Genomic DNA, 17,111 nt, shown 5'->3' with positions numbered 1-17,111 from the left:
TCAATATTTCCGGCCGAGCCGCGACGCTCAGATGTTTGAATTTCACTCCCATCTCTTACATGGGACATAGAAATTCACCCAAGGACACACATGTGATTTTTCAAACAACTATGGTGCACTGGAGCATGTGCTTGTAGTTCAAATTTAAATTATGCACATTAAATTCCCAGAAACTCAATTAATGTATAAAAAAGGCCAAACGAACACGGAATAATTCTAACATTTAGCACGATACTTCTATTTGTTTTAATCTGGATGTGCAAAAAATTTAAGGCGGGAGAAGGCAGTGTACGTATGTCGTTCCGCACACGGAGGTGATACGTTCCCTCTCGGAACCACGACCCTTCTTGAGGGAAGCTCCGGTTTGCAAGAAGCTTACACCAAAGCTTGTCCCAATTCGGCCAATAAAATTACCGCAACATGTTCGTGCCATGTCATGAGACCATGCCAAGTTTCATGATTTTCAGGCATGTTTTGGAATTACAAGAATTAAAAAACCAAGTTTCTCAATATTTCCGGCCGAGCCATGACGCCCAGATGTTTGAATTTCACTCCCATCTCTTGCATGGGACCTAGAAATTTACCCAAGGACACACATGTGATTTTTCAAACAACTATGGTGCACTGGAGCACGTACTTGTAGTTCAAATTTGAATTATGCACATTAAATGCCCAAAAACTCAATTAATGTATAAAAAAAGGCCAAACGAACACGGAATAATTCCAAATTTTAGCATGATACTTCTATTTGGTTTAATTTGCCCGTGTAAAAAAATTAAGGTGGGAGAAGGCAGTGTACGTCTGTCGTTTCGCACACGGAGGTGACACGTTCCCTCTCGGAACCAGGAGCCTTCTTGAGGGAAGCTCCAGTTTGCAAGAAGCTTACACCAAAGCTTGTCCCAATTCGGCAAAAAAATTACCGCAGCATGTTGGTGCCATGTCATGACACCATGCCAAGTTTCATGATTTTCAGCCGTGTTTTGGATTTACAGGAATTAAAAGACCAAGTTTCTCAATCATTCCGGCCGAGCCACGACACCCAGATGTTTGAATTTCACTCCCATCTCTTGCATGGGACCTATAAATTCACCCAAAGACACACATGTGATTTTTCAGCAAACTTTGGTGCACTGGAGCACGTGCTTGTAGTTCAAATTTGAATTATGCACATTAAATGCCAAGAAACTCAATTAATGTATAAAAAAGGCCAAACGAACACGGAATAATTCCAAAATTTAGCACGATACTTCTATTTGGTCTAATCTGCCTGTGTAAAAAAAATTAAGGCGGGAGAGGGCAGTGTACGTATGTCGTTTCGCACACGGAGGTGACACGTTTCCTCTCGGAACTAGGAGCCTTCTTGAGGGAAGCTCCGGTTTGCAAGAAGCTTACACCAAAGCTTGTCCCAATTTGGCCAAAAAATTTACTGCAGCATGTTGGTACCATGTCATGACACCATGCCAAGTTTCATGATTTTCAGCCGTGTTTTGGATTTACAGGAATTAAAAAACCAAGTTTCTCAGTCATTCCGGCTGAGCCACGACACCCAGATGTTTGAATTTTATTCCCATTTCTTGCATGGGACCTATAAATTCACCCAAAGACACACATGTGATTTTTCAGCAAACTTTGGTGCATTGGAGCATGTGCTTGTAGTTCAAATTTGAATTATGCACATTAAATGGCCAAAAACTCAATTAATGCATAAAAATGCCAAATGAACCTGGAATAATTCCAAATTTAAACACGACACCCATGTACTAGTTGCATGTTCACTGTACGTAAATGTTCTAGCAATTCAAACACCATCCTTTCCCTCCGCAACACCATTTTGTCTTTCAAAACATAATGAAAAAATCAGGTATACCACAAACAGTTTACTAGAAAGAATCGTGTGGGATGAGATATAAAATATATTGGCGCACCGTGTTGTCTGGCTTACGCAGGAAGCTTCGTCGTCTACAGTCCACCGCCCCCGCTTGAACCACACTTGCGCGCCAGTTTCTTGCGGCACCGAGCGAATTATTTTTGCCACCGCGGAAATGTCTATCTCCCCGCCCCCTCCCTCCTACCAAAAGCCACATTTCCACTATTCCTCCTTGCTTTCCAAGTTTAAACCTTCACTGATGCTTACTGGCAGCTCAGCCTCCTCGCCGGCGCCCCTTCTTCTTGCAGCGCCGCCTCCTCGCCGGCGACCCTTCTTCTAGCGCGGCCTCCTCGCCGGCGACCCTTCTTCTTGCAGCGCCGTCTCCTCACCGGTGACCCTTCTTCTTGCTGCGCGACCTCCTCGCCGCCGACCCTTCTGCTTGCTGCGCGGCCTCGTCGATATGGTCAGGTAATCCACACCCCACCCACACCATCCTCCTCCTTTCCCGTCCCACATGCCCTGACTAACGGAGCGACACCTTCCACCGAAATCACTGCCCCCTCCTCCAATTAAGCGCCGCCCACATCCATTTTACACGCAGTATAACATGGAGCTGAGTAGCATGCAGCCGCACGCGTGAACAAGGTCGCTATGGCTGACATGCGTGTCGACCACCAGATCTTGGAGGAGCACCTCATCTTCGAGGCCACCGTCGACACCGCCGCACGGTTGTCTACTTTAAAATACAGTTCGTGATGTTTTCTCGAGGCCACCGCCAGTGCCTTCTAGTGATTTGTCCTTTGTAATATTAATATGCAATCTGATGTTCAATTAACAGTTTGGTCCTCTGAAATGTAATGTTCAGTTAACACTTTGGTCCAACAATTGCTACATTTCATAGTACTGTTTTCAAGAATTCTTTGTTTTGTTAACTGTCTTATCTTCTAGTACATGTTTCTATTCTACAATGTCGTGCTCAGTTAACTATTTTGGTTCATTTGGTCCGCTGTCCATTTAAGTATTTGGTTCAGTTCTGCAATTTGATTTTCATTTGCTGTGGGTACAATTTTGTATTGTTATGCATGTGACACCAATTGAATTTGGCTGTACTCAATACATATTCTACTGATAGTATGACAACTCTCAGTTAACCTGATCAAGATCTTCCTTATGTGTGTTGTAGGGAAACAATGGGAGACACTGCGGTTTACCATCGAGGTTTGTTCAAGCAGGGTCCTTTGGCTCATAGCACATTATTGTGCAGTTGCAGGAATCATTCTAATATTTAGGTTTCTTACAATTTGGTCTTGCACATGTAGGTCCTGCTGTCAGAGGCTTAGACCCACTGTTCGACCCATTTTGCATATGTGGAAATGAGATGTCCATGAATATCAGTCAAGTCAAGAAACTCAGAAAGATTGTTAGGATGAAGAAACTTGTGATGAATAACAGCAAGATCTTTGTTTGCACAATGAAGAAGACATCAGTCAACTATAGGACGGTACCAACTCTTTTACCTTGTTTTTACCCCTTGCGCCATTTCAAAATTTACAATGGCGATTTATGCATAGCTTTGTTTTCAGTACTTTTCAAAGCAGTTCACCGATGATTACCTCTCAAACCACCTGCATGGTCAAGAGGCGAGGAAGGTATTCATTCAACACCCACGGTACAATATTGAAGTCTTGCTAAAGAGGACGAAGGTTGGGCGGGCAATTATCCATAGCCACTGGCCTAAAGTTGCAAGGACATTCAACATCACTGAAGGCTCAATATTTGCCTTCCACTTCTGCAGTTTCCGAGATGAGATTCATCTGTCTATTTACCGTGTATGATGCTACTTTCCAAAGGTTTTTGATGCTGCATGTGAAGCTTGGTGCTGCTGTGTAATGGCGTAACTGAGTGCGGAAGCTATCTGATGTAATTCGATTATGAAATCCTGGTTGCTTTTATACGGATATGAAATATCTGGCGTGTTTTATAAGAAATATTAGTTTGATTAGTACATGGATTATCAATAATAGGCTAATTACCCTGCTTATTGGGGTTTTCTATTGCAAACGGTTACTCAGACAGCATCGTGGGCGATGAACTCAAACAACCCGCACGGTTTCTAGAAAGTAGGCGTGTTCGATCAACTAACAATCACACACGGCTTCCGGCAGCGAACTGTTTGCGTTAGGCCACCTTGCACACACGTTTCCACACAAAGAACTGTGTGGGATGTACATACCTACGGAAATGATTTTTTGGGATTCACCGTGTGGGATGTACATACCTACGGAAATGATTTCTGGGATTCACCTTGTGGGATGAACATACCTACGGAAATGATTTCTGGGATTCACCGTGTGGGATGTACATACCTATGGAAATGATTTATGGGATTCACTGTGTGGGATGTACATACCTACGGAAATGATTTCTGGGATTCACTGTGTGGGATGTACATACCTACGGAAATGATTTATGGGATTCACCGTGTGGGATGTACATATCTACGGAAATGATTGGGTCTTCATGCCTCGCCCGATCGCACACGGCCCCAGCCTGGGTCCCACGAGGGCCTATCCCCGACAATTTCTGGGTCGTGTGGGAAGGACCCCCCTATCGCCCACACTCACTTGGCGACGGTTCCAAATGCCGTCGCGGAAAGTGGTTTTAAACCGTTTGTTTAGGACCGACGCGCACCAGTGTATGTTTCAATCCTAGCAATGAAAATAATGAAAAATATCATATGCTAATCTTATAGAAAGTAATGACATTACGTAAGGAAAAGTATAAGTGGTAAAATTTATTGAAGGTTGGCAAACATAGCATTGGTCAATGATGCAATTCATGAAAGAATTATTAAGGGAAGAGAAGATTCACATGCAAACACACTATCTTGGACATCTTTTATGATTGTGAGCCCCCATTAAGTATTTTCTGCCAAATTGTTGACGTTGGAGAAGGAAGACAACGTGTGGTGCTTGCCCAATATGTGGTGCTTGCCCAACGTGTGGTGCCCAACTATGTTTGCTTATATTCACATAGAAGTTATATTGTCATAGATCCTCCAACATGTGGTGCTTGCCCAATATCTTTGCTAGCCAAAAATCCGCACCAAGTAGAGATACTACTTGTGCACCCAAAAACCTTAAACCCAGTTTCATGTCATGAGAGTTCACTGTACCTACCTATGGATTGAATAAGATCCTTCAAGTAAGTTGTCATCGGTGCATAAAGAAATAAAAATTGCCTCTAAATATGTTTGATCTTTTATTGTAAGGGAAAATAAGCATTGCACAGACTTGTGATGGTAAAGAAATAAAAGCGACGGACTGCATAATAAATATTTCTATCACAAGGGGCAATATAACGTGGAGTTCCTTTGCATTAAGAGATTGTGCATCCAAAAACAAAAATTGCATGACAACCTTTGCTTTCCTCTGCGAAGGCCAATCTTTTACTTTTATCTGTTTACTTTTTATGCAAGAGTCAATAATGTTCTCCTCTCCTCCTTTTTTATTTTTCTCTTTTGTAAGCATCATGTGGTGGGGAAAGATCTAGGCATATATATCCAGTTGGATATGAGTGATCATGAGTTATTATTGTTGACATCACCCTTGGGGTGAATGAGTTGGGAGGCGAAATTATAAGCCCCTATCTTTCTATGTGCCTGGCTGAAACTTTTTGCTCCATATATATGTTGTGAGTGTCATAGAACACTAAATGATGGTTGTGTATGTGGACTTGCTAAAAAGCTCTGACATGAGACCCTTCCTGAAAATATGATGAATTGCAATTGCGTTGTTGACTGAAAACATAGTTTGTTAGTTTTCAAGAAAGTTTATGCTTTATACTTTGATGTTGTGATCAATTGTTACTTGCTCATGAGAAATTATATGATAATGAATATTGTTGTTCTAATAATGATCATGATGCTACTATGTTTGTATTTTGTTTTTATTGACACCTCTCTCTCTCTAAACATGTGTACATGATTATCGATATCAGCTTTCGCTTGAGGACAAGCGAGGTCTAAGCTTGGGGGAGTTGATACGTCCATTTTGCATCATGTTTTCCTACTATTATTTATAGTGTTTTTAATCAATATAACACTTTATGGAGCAATTCTAATGCCTTTTCTATCTTAATATGCAAGGTTTACATGAAGAGGGAGATTGCCGGTGATACGTATCCAATGTATCTATATTTTTTTAATTGTTCCATGATGTTATATTATCAATCTTGGATGTTTTATATTCATTTACTAAAAACTTTGCATCATTTTTGGGACTAACCTATTGACATAGTGCCCAGTGCCAGTTGCTATTTTTGCTTGTTTTTCAGGATATCAATACCAAACGAAGTCCGAATGCCACGAAACTTTTTGGAGATTTTTTTCTGGCCAGAAGACACCCTGGGAGCCAAAGGAGCACACAAGAGGAGGCCCGTGGGGCCCACTAGGCACTAGGGCACGCCCTGGTGGGTAGTGGGGCCCAGGGAAGCTTCTTGACCTACCTCCGCCTCTATAAATACTCTAAAATCCGCAAAACCATAGGGGAGTCGAGGAAATACAGTTTCCACCACCGCAAGTTCCAGAACCATGAGATCCAATCTAGAGGCCTTTTTCGGCACTCTGCCGGATGGGGCAACGATCACGGAGGGGTTCTTCATCATCCTTGTTGCCCCTCCGATGATGCGTGAGTAGTTTACCACAGACCTACAGGTCCGTAGCTAGTAGCTAGATAACTTCTTCTCTCTTTTTGATCTTCAATACAATGTTCTCCTCGATGTTCTTGGAGATCTATTTGATGTAACTCTTTTTTTGCGGTGTTTGTTGGGATCCAATGAATTGTGAGTTTATGATCAGATCTATCTATGGATATTATATGAGTCTTCTTTGAACTCTTATATGCATGATTGTTATAGCCTCGTATTTCTTCTCCAAAATTTTGGTTTGGTTTGGCCAACTAGATTGATTTTTCTTGCCATGGGAAGAGGTGCTTTGTGATGGATTCAATTCTGCGGTGCTCAATCTCAGTGACAGAAAGATATATGACACGCATGTATCGTTGCTATTAAGGGTAACAAGATGGGGTTTATTCATACGTGAGTTTATCTTGTCTAGATCATGTGATTGTTCTTATTGCATTACTCCATTTTCCCATGAACTTAATACACTAGATGCATGCTGGACAACGATCAATGTGTGGAGTAATAGTAGTAGTTGCAGGCAGGAGTCCGTCTACTAATCTTGGACGTGATGCCTATATACGTGATCATTGCCTTGGATATCATCATAATTATTTGCTTTTCTGTCAATTGCCCAAACGTAATTTGTTTACCCACCGTATGCTATTTTCTTGAGAGAAGCATCTAGTGAAAACTATGGCCACCGGGTCTATTTCCTATCAGATTAAACCAAAAATACCTTTCTGTGATCTTTCTTTAATTTTTCTGTGTTTTTTGCTAGATCTATTTACCAAAACCTATACAATTTAATCTATCTCAATATCGTGGAGGGATTGACAACCCCTCTTATGTGTTGGGTTGCTAGTATTTGTTGTTTGTGTGCAGGTGCTGTTTACATGGTGTTGCTTGGTTCTCCTACTAGATTGATAACCTTGATTTCATAACCGAGGGAAATACTTACCTTTGTTGTGCTGCATCATCCTCTCCTTTTCGGGGAAATACCAACGTAGATTACATGCGTCACCCGGCAGCTGGAATTCTGGACCTGAAAAAGCTAGATTAGAGATACCTATTCTTTACATCTCCAAATGAGATGAAACTTCACGGATATTTATTTTGGACTAGATAAAAATACTAGAGAAAAGAAGTACCAGAGGGGGGCACCTAGGTGCCCACGAGGCACCAGGGCCTTGTGGGGCCCTTGGCCAGCCTCTGGTGCCCATCTTCTGGTATATAAGCCCATTTACCCTAGAAAAATAAGGAGAGGACTTTCGGGACGGAGTGTCGCCGTCTCGAGGCGAAACTTGGGCATGAGCACTTTTGCTCTCTAGCGGCGATTCCGCCGGGACACTTCCCTTCGGGAGGGGGAAATTGAAGCCATCATCTCACCAAGAACCCTCTCATCATGGGAGGACCAATCTTCATCAACATCTTCACCAGCACCATCTCATCTCAAACCCTAGTTCATCTCTTGTATTCAATCTTTGTATCAAAACCTCAGATTGGTACAAGTGGGTTGCTAGTAGTGTTGATTACATCTTGTAGTTGATGCTAGTTGGTTTATTTGGTGGAAGATTATATGTTCAGATCCATTATTATATTCAATACCCTTCTAATCTTGGACATGAATATGATGTGTGAGTAGTTACTTTTGTTCTTGAGGACATGGGAGAAGTCTTGTCATAAGTAATCATGTGAATTTGGTATTCGTTCGATATTCTGATGATATGTATGTTGTTTATTCCGTTAGTGGTGTTATGTGAATGTTGACTACATGACACTTCACCATCTTTGGGCCTAAGGGAATGCATTGTGGAGTAGTAATTAGATGATGGGTTGCTAGAGTGACAGAAGCTTAAACCCTAGTTTATGCACTATTCCTTAAGGAGCTGATTTGGATCCATACGTTTAACGCTATGGTTAGATTTATCTTAATTCTTCTTTCATAGTTGTGGATTCTTGCGAGAGGCGTTAATCATAAGTGGGAGGCTTGTTCAAGTAAGAACATCACCCAAGCACCGGTCCACCCACATATCAAATTATCAAAGTAGCGAAAGCGAATCAAACGAACTAGATGAAATTCCCATGTGTCCTCAAGAACGTTTTGCTTATTATAAGAGACCGTTCTGGCCTGTCCTCTGCAACTAAAAGGATTGGGCTACCTTGCTGCACCTTAGTTACTATTACTACTTGTCACTTTACAAATTATCTTTCTATCAAACTACTCGTTACCGATAATTTCAGTGCTTGCATAAAATACCTTGCTGAAACCCGCTTGTCATTTCCTTCTACTCCTCGTTGGGTTTGACACTCTTACTTATCAAAAGGACTACGATTGATCCCCTATACTTGTGGGTCATTAGGGCCTAAATGCAAACAATCATGAAAAATGATCACGCTAATCTTGAAGTGCCAGGGGACATTGGATTGTCCTTGAATGCACACATACATGTGGGAAATATGTGCTAGGAAAGAAACATTCTCCACTTAGTCCTGCTTAAAGATGAAAGAAGTTAATCAAGAATCAACTATAGAATCTCATTCAATTCCATTTGTCATCGGCGGTGTTTTCTTAGATACTCCCTCTGTCTCCTAATATAAGATCGTTTTGCAAGCTAGCAACTTGCAAAACAATCTTATATTATGAGACGAAGGGAGTATAATGTAGTGCTTACTATAGTTGGAAGATCTGGTGCAAATTTTTCCTAGAAATGTTCTCGCTTTTATATGTCAATCATGTGCAGAGGGACGGAGCCAGAACGAGCGATGGCATAGTGTTTGGGAATGAACTATGTCACCACTGAAGAAAGACTCTTCTTGATCAAGCTCCGCTAGCGGGCAAGCTCGTGCATGATAGCGGTCCACCTCGGTAGTGATGGATGCTACCCACAAGTATAGGGGATCAATTGTAGTTATTTTTTATAAGTAAGAGTGTCGAGCCTAAGGAGGGGTGGAAGGAATTGAAGGAAATATGCCCTAGAGGCAATAATAAAGTTGTTATTTTATATTTCCTTATTCATGATAAAGGTTTATTATTCATGCTAGAATTGTATTGACCGAAAACCTTAATACATGTGTGAATATATAAACAAACACCGTGTCCCTAGTGAGCCTCTACTAGACTAGCTCGTTGATCAAAGATGGTTAAGGTTTCCTAACCATAGACATGAGTTGTCATCTGATAACGGGATCACATCATTTGGAGAATGGTGTGATGGACAAGACCCATCCATTAGCCTAGCATTATGATCATTCAGTTTTATTTCTATTGCTTTCTTCATGTCAAATACATATTCCTTCAACTATGAGATTATGCAACTCCCGGATATCGGAGGAATGCCTTGTGTGCTATCAAACGTCACAACGTAACTGGGTGATTATAAAGATGCTCTACATGTATCTCCTAAGGTGTTTGTTGAGTTGGCATAGATCGAGATTAGTATTTGTCACTCCGAGTATCGGAGAGGTATCTCTGGGCCCTCTCGGTAATACACATCATAAGAAGCCTTGCAAGCAAAGTGACTAATGAGTTAGTTGCAGGATGATGTATTACAGAACGAGTAAAGAGATGATACGTCTCCAACATATCTACTTTCCCGAACACTTTTCCTCTTGTTTTGGACTCTAATTTGCATGATTTCAATGAAACTAACCCCAGACTGACGCTGTTTTCAGCAGAACTACCATAGTGTTGTTTTTGTGCAGAAATAAAAGTTCTCGGAATGGAACAAAACTTTGCGAGGATTTTCTATACAATAAATAAGCATTTCTAGAGCCAAGATCCACCGGAGGGGGGCACCTGGATGGGCACAACCCACCAGGGGGCGCCCCCCTCCAGGCGCGCCCAGGTGGGTTGTCCCCACCTGGTGGCCCCACAGACCCTGAAACCGACGCTATAAAATCCTATTTTTCCAGAAAAAATCAAGGAGAAAGAATTATCGCGATCAATGAGACGGAGCCGCCGTCACCTCCCGTTCTTCATCGGTAGGCCAGATCTAGAGTTTGTTTGGGGCTCCGGAGAGGGGGATCTTCATTCTTCATCGTCACCAACCCTTCTCCATCGCCAATTCCATGATGCTCCCCACCGGGAGTGAGTAATTCCTTCATAGGCTCGCTGGTCGGTGAGGAGTTGGATGAGATTCATCATGTAATCGAGTTAGTTTTGTTAGGGCCTGATCCCTAGTATCCACTATGTTCTAAGATTGATGTTGCTATGACTTTGCCATGCTTAATGCTTGCACTTTGGGCCCGGGTGCCATGAATTCAGATCGTAACCGTTTATGTTAACACCATTATATCCATGTTCTAGATCCGATCTTGCAAGTTATAGTCACCTACTACGTGTTATGATCCGGCAACCCCGGAGTGACAATAGTCGGGACCACTCCCGGTGATGACCGCAGTTTGAGGAGTTCATGTATTCACTGTGTGTTAATTCTTTGTTCCGGTTCTCTATTAAAAGGAGGCCTTTATATCCCTTAGTTTCCAATAGGACCCCGCTGCCATGGGAGGGTAGGACAAAAGATGTCATGCAAGTTCTTTCCATAAGCACGTATGACTATTTACGGAATACATGCTTGCACTATATTGATGAACTAGAGCTACTACCGTATCGCCCTAGGTTATAACTGTCTCATGATGAAAATCATCCAACAAGTCACCAATCCAGTGCCTACGAATTTATCCTATATTGATCTTGCTAAGTTACTACTGTTGCACTTGCTACAAAATTACTGCTATCACTGTTACTATTACCATTGCTGCTGCTACTATTATCAAAACTATCATACTACTTTGCTACTGATCACTTTGCTGTAGATAATTAATCTCCAGGTGTGGTTGAATTGAAAACTCAGCTGCTAATACCTTCAAATATCCTTTGGCTCCCCTTGTGTCGAATCTATAAATTTGGGTTGAATACTCTACCCTCGAAAACTGTTGCGATCCTCTATACTTGTGGGTTATCAAGACCTTTTTCTGGCGCCGTTGCCGGGGAGCATAGCTATATTTGTCAAGTCACTTGGGATTATTATCAATTTATCACTATGAAGATCTGAAGGATGCTAAGACTAAGATTTTCCCCTCAAAGACGAGGGGAGGTAAGGAACTGCCATCCAGTTCTGCTTTAGATTCACCTTCTGTTATAAGTAAACTTGCAACACCACCACATGCTATTAATCCTGATATGTCGCAAGTTATTGATGATGCTACTTCTTCTATGAATGATAATTATGATGATGCTAGTACCTTGCTTGATGATAATGATGTGCCACTTGGTGACTTTCTTGATGAAGAAATTGCTAGAGTAATACAACATGATGTTGTTGAATCTGATGATGAGCTTGAAACTGAAACTCCTGAAACACCTGCTAGAACTAGCCTTCCTAGATATGAATTGCCTAAGGTACCGAAAGGTTATGTTATGAATGAGGAGACAACTAGAGATATTCTTGCTTGTAGGGATAGAGATGATCTAGAGAAATTATTATGCAAGTATGAAAAATCTCTGAATGTTAGAATGAAATATGACCCTAAGTTTGCTACTTCACCGATCTTTATTGATGATAAGAATTGTGAATTCTCTGTCGACCGAGAGTTAATTACTTTGGTTGAATCTGATCCTTTCCATGGTTATGAAACTGAAACTGTTGTGGCACATCTTACTAAGTTGAATGACATAGCCACCCTTTTTACTCATGATGAGAAGACCCGCTATTACTTTATTCTCAAATTATTTCCTTTCTCATTAAAGGGTGCTGCTAAAGCTTGGTACAATACTCTTGCTCCTGGTTGTGTGCGTAGTCCCCAGGATATGATTTATTACTTCTCTGAAAAATATTTCCCTGCTCATAAGAAACAAGCTACTTTACAGGAAATATTAACTTTGTTCAAATTAAAGAAGAGAGTCTCCCACAAGCTTGGGGGAGGCTTTGCCAGTTACTTAATGCTTTGCATGATCATCCTCTTAAGGAAAATGAAATACTTGATATCTTCTATAATGGACTAACTGATGCTTCTAGGGATTTCCTAGATAGTTGTGCTGGTTGTGTTTTCAGGGAACGAGCTATTGGGAATGCTGAAGAATTATTGAATAACATATTGAAAAATTGTGATGATTGGACTCTTGCTGAACAACCGGTTAAACCCACTCCGAAGAAGAGGGGTATATTATATCTCAGTCCTGAAGATATGCAAGAGGCAAAGAAATCTATGAAGGAAAAAGGTATTAAAGCTGCCATCCAGTTCTGCTTTAGATTCACCTTCTGTTATAAGTAAACTTGCAACACCACCATGCTATTAATCCTGATATGTCGCAAGTTATTGATGATGCTACTTCTACTATGAATGATAATTATGATGATGCTAGTACCTTGCTTGATGATAATGATGTGCCACTTGGTGACTTTCTTGATGAACAAATTGCTAGAGTAATACAACATGATGTTGTTGAATCTGATGATGAGCTTGAAACTGAAACTCCTGAAACACCTGCTAGAACTAGCCTTCCTAGATATGAATTGCCTAAGGTACCGAAAGGTTATGTTCTGAATGAGGAGATAACTAGAGATATTCTTGGTTGTAGGGATAGAGATGATCTAGAGAAATTATTATGCAAGTATAAAGAAAAATCTCTAAATGCTAGAATGAAATATGATCCTAAGTTTGCTACTTCACCGAACTTTATTGATGATAAGGATTGTGAATTCTCTGTCGACAGAGAGTTAATTACTTTGGTTGAATCTGATCCTTTCCATGGTTATGAAACTGAAACTGTTGTGGCACATCTTACTAAGTTGAATGACATAGCCACCCTTTTTACTCATGATGAGAAGACCCGCTATTACTTTATTCTCAAATTATTTCCTTTCTCATTAAAGGGTGATGCTAAAGCTTGGTACAATACTCTTGCTCCTGGTTGTGTGCATAGTCCCTAGGATATGATTTATTACTTCTCTGAAAAATATTTCCCCGCTCATAAGAAACAAGCTGCTTTACAGGAAATATTTAACTTTGTTCAAATTAAAGAAGAGAGTCTCCCACAAGATTGGGGGAGGCTTTGCTAGTTACTTAATGCTTTGCCTGATCATCCTCTTAAGGAAAATGAAATACTTGATATCTTCTATAATGGACTAACCGATGCTTCTAGGGATTTCCTAGATAGTTGTGCTGGTTGTGTTTTCAGGGAACGAACTATTGGGAATGCTGAAGAATTATTGAATAACATATTGAAAAATTATGATGATTGGACTCTTCCTGAACAACCGGTTAAACCCACTCCGAAGAAGAGGGGTATATTATATCCCAGTCCTGAAGATATGCAAGAGGCAAAAAAATCTATGAAGGGAAAAGGTATTAAAGCTGAGGATGTCGAAATTTTACCTCCTATTGAAGAAATACATGGGCTTAATACACCACCACAGCCTAAGGTGGTAGAGGTAAATTCTCTAATGAAGTTCAATGATAATGACAATCCTCACAATATGCATCCTATCCAATGTCTTTATGAGTTTGAAAATTACATTAGAAAACAAGATCACTTAAATGCAAATGTTATGAAACAATTGAAATACAATTCTAATATGATTGCTCGCTTGAGTGACTTGTTATTTAGAATCTCAAATAATGTTAGAGGTGTTGGAAATCATGCTTCTATGGTTCAAACTCAGTTAGAACAAGTTGCTAAATCTCAAAGAGAGTTGCTTGATGAAATGAATAATAATAAACATGACTTTGCTGTTAGAGCAGCAACTAGAGGAGGTAAAATGACTCAGGAACCACTTTATCCCGAGGGACACCCAAAAATAATTGAACAAGATTCACAAAGAGTTAACACCGATGCACCTAGTCCTTCTAGAAAGAAAAAGAAGAAGAAAAATGATAGGACTTTGCATGCTTCTAGTGAACCTGAAATAGAAAAACCTCCTGATAATGATAATGAAACTTCTATCTCTGATGCTGAAACTCAGTCTGGTAATGAACACTCACCTTCTAACAATGAAAAAGATAATGATGAGGTTCAACCAAATAATAAAGAACCAGACAATGATGATGAGATAGAACCAGTTGTTGATCTTGATAACCCACAACCTAAGAATAAAAGATATGATAAAAGAGACTTCATTGCTAGAAAACATGGTAAAGAAAGAGAACCGTGGGTTAAAAAACCTATGCCCTTTCTACCTAAGTCAACTAAAAAGAAAGATGATGAAGAATTTGAATGCTTTGTTGAAATGCTGAGGCCAGTCTTTTTGCATACTCGCTTGACTGATATCTTGAAAATGCCTCCTTATGCAAAGTATATGAAAGACATCATCACTAATAAGAGAAAAATACCGGAAGCTGAAATCTCCACTATGCTTGCTAATTATACTTTTAAAGATGGAGTACCTAAAAAACTTGGAGATCCCGGAATACCAACTGTACCTTGCTCTATCAAAAAAATTATGTGAAAACTGCTTTATGTGATTTAGGAGCTGGTGTTAGTGTTATGCCTTTCTCTTTATATAAAAGACTTGATTTGAATAAACTCACACGTACTGAAATATCTTTGCAAATGGCTGACAAATCAATTGCCATACCTATCGGTATCTGTGAGGATGTGCCCGTTGTTGTTGCTAATGTTACTATTTTGACTGACTTTGTTATACTTGAGATGCCCGAGGACGACAACATGTCGATTATCCTTGGTAGACCATTCTTGAATACTGCAGGGGCTGTTATTGATTGCAATAAAAGCAAGGTCACTTTTCATATCAATGGTAATGAGTATACGGTGCACTTTCTAAAGAAACAATTCCAAGTGAATGGTATTAATGTTATTGAAAAATCTCCGACAATCACTATTGGAAGTTTTCAAATACCTCTACCTACTGTCAAAAAGAAATATGAAATGATTTTTGTTGGGGACATTCATATCCCCGTCGAGGTAACTTAGTGAATTACGATAGTTCTTCGGTTTCATGCTAATCAAAAGTGGTTGTTAATAAGACTTGATCAACCTTATTAATGGATCATTTTTTAGCGGTATGAAGTTGATGAATTTAGTAAGCACTACCTTGTGTCCCTACTTTTTGTTTTCTATTTTTATTAGTTAAAAAAATAAAATGCCATGTTTTGTCTGTTTTCTGAATTTCCTGTGTAATAAAAAATGACCCAAAAATAAAAGTTCTCAAAACGCTCTGAAAATTTAATACGATTTTTTTCTGAATATTTAAGAATTTCTGGTGCAAATAATATTAGAGGGAGGTGCACCAGGTGGGCACAACCCACCTAGGCGCGCCAGGACCCCCCGGGCATGCCCTGGTGGGTTGTGGTCCCCACGTGGGCCCCCTCACTTATCCCTTCACACCACATCATCACTTACCTCCAGAAAATATTCACCATTGCTCTCTCTCCCGTGTTCTTGCTCTCAAACCCACGGATTTCGATCTCTTTGCTCGAAGCTCCGTTTCCGAAACTGTTTCGGGGGATTGTTGCTTGAAAATTGTACGCGAACATTATGAACCTATTTGGAAGGAGTTCTTCGAGGAGGAGATCCTCGAGGGCATCTTCTAGTGAAAACTCCGCTCGCCTGTCTTATGTCGAACCAAGTGAAAGTTACATTCGAGATGCAGCCACCAAAATATGCTTATGGCCTTGCGATGATTATATGATGCGTGTGGGCATTAAGGAGGAATTTGAGCAATATGTTCACAATGCCGATCTCGGTCCCTACATTTCAGATAAGTGCGAACATGAAAGTGCTAGTTATCGACTAGAGGGAGGGGGTGAATAGGCAATTTTTACGAAAGTCTTCAAAACACAGGTCTTTGAAGTATCGATCAGGATGGAAGACAGCATGAAGCCAAACGGTAAATAGTCTTCACTCAGTGAAGTCAATCATATCAGACAAGCAAGCAATGACTTCACGAAGTCAAACTGTAAAGTAAAGGGAAGTGAAGGATAGAACCAGTTGCTTGGTGAAGACAAGGATTTGGTAGACCAGTTCCAGTTGCTGTGTACAACTGTACGTCTGGTTAGGGAGGCTGAGATTTAACTCAGAAGACCGCGTCTTCACCTTATTCCCCTTGAGCTAAGGACACCCAGTCCTCGCCTAATCACTCTGGTAAGTCTTCAAGGTAGACCTGCAAACCTTCACAGACTTCGTTCACTGGCAATCCACAATGGCTCTTGGATGCTCAGAACGCGACGCCTAACCGGTTGAAGGATTCACAGTCCTCAAGTGTAACAAGTCTCCAGGTCACGCGGACAGAAAGACTTCAGTGATGCCTAACACTCTTTGGCTCTGGGTGTTTTGGGCTTTGTCCTTGCAAGGATCTCACTCTCAAATGCTTCGGAGGTGGGTTGCTCTCAAACGACAAAAGTCGTGCACTAACTCTCAGCAGCCACCAATTTATGGTGTAGGGGGTGGGCTATTTATAGCCAGGAGGCAACCTGACCTGATTTGTCTGAAATGACCCTGGGTCACTAAGGAACCGACACGTGTCCAACGATTGGATTTCAAACACATGCGGCAGCTTGACTTGGGCTACAAGTAAAGCTGACTCATCCAGCTCTGGATAAG

The sequence above is a fragment of the Aegilops tauschii genome, chromosome 4 (assembly GCF_002575655.3).
Source record: "Aegilops tauschii subsp. strangulata cultivar AL8/78 chromosome 4, Aet v6.0, whole genome shotgun sequence".
NCBI classification, from domain to species: Eukaryota; Viridiplantae; Streptophyta; class Magnoliopsida; order Poales; family Poaceae; genus Aegilops; species Aegilops tauschii.
Note: the sequence above shows the minus strand (reverse complement) of the source record.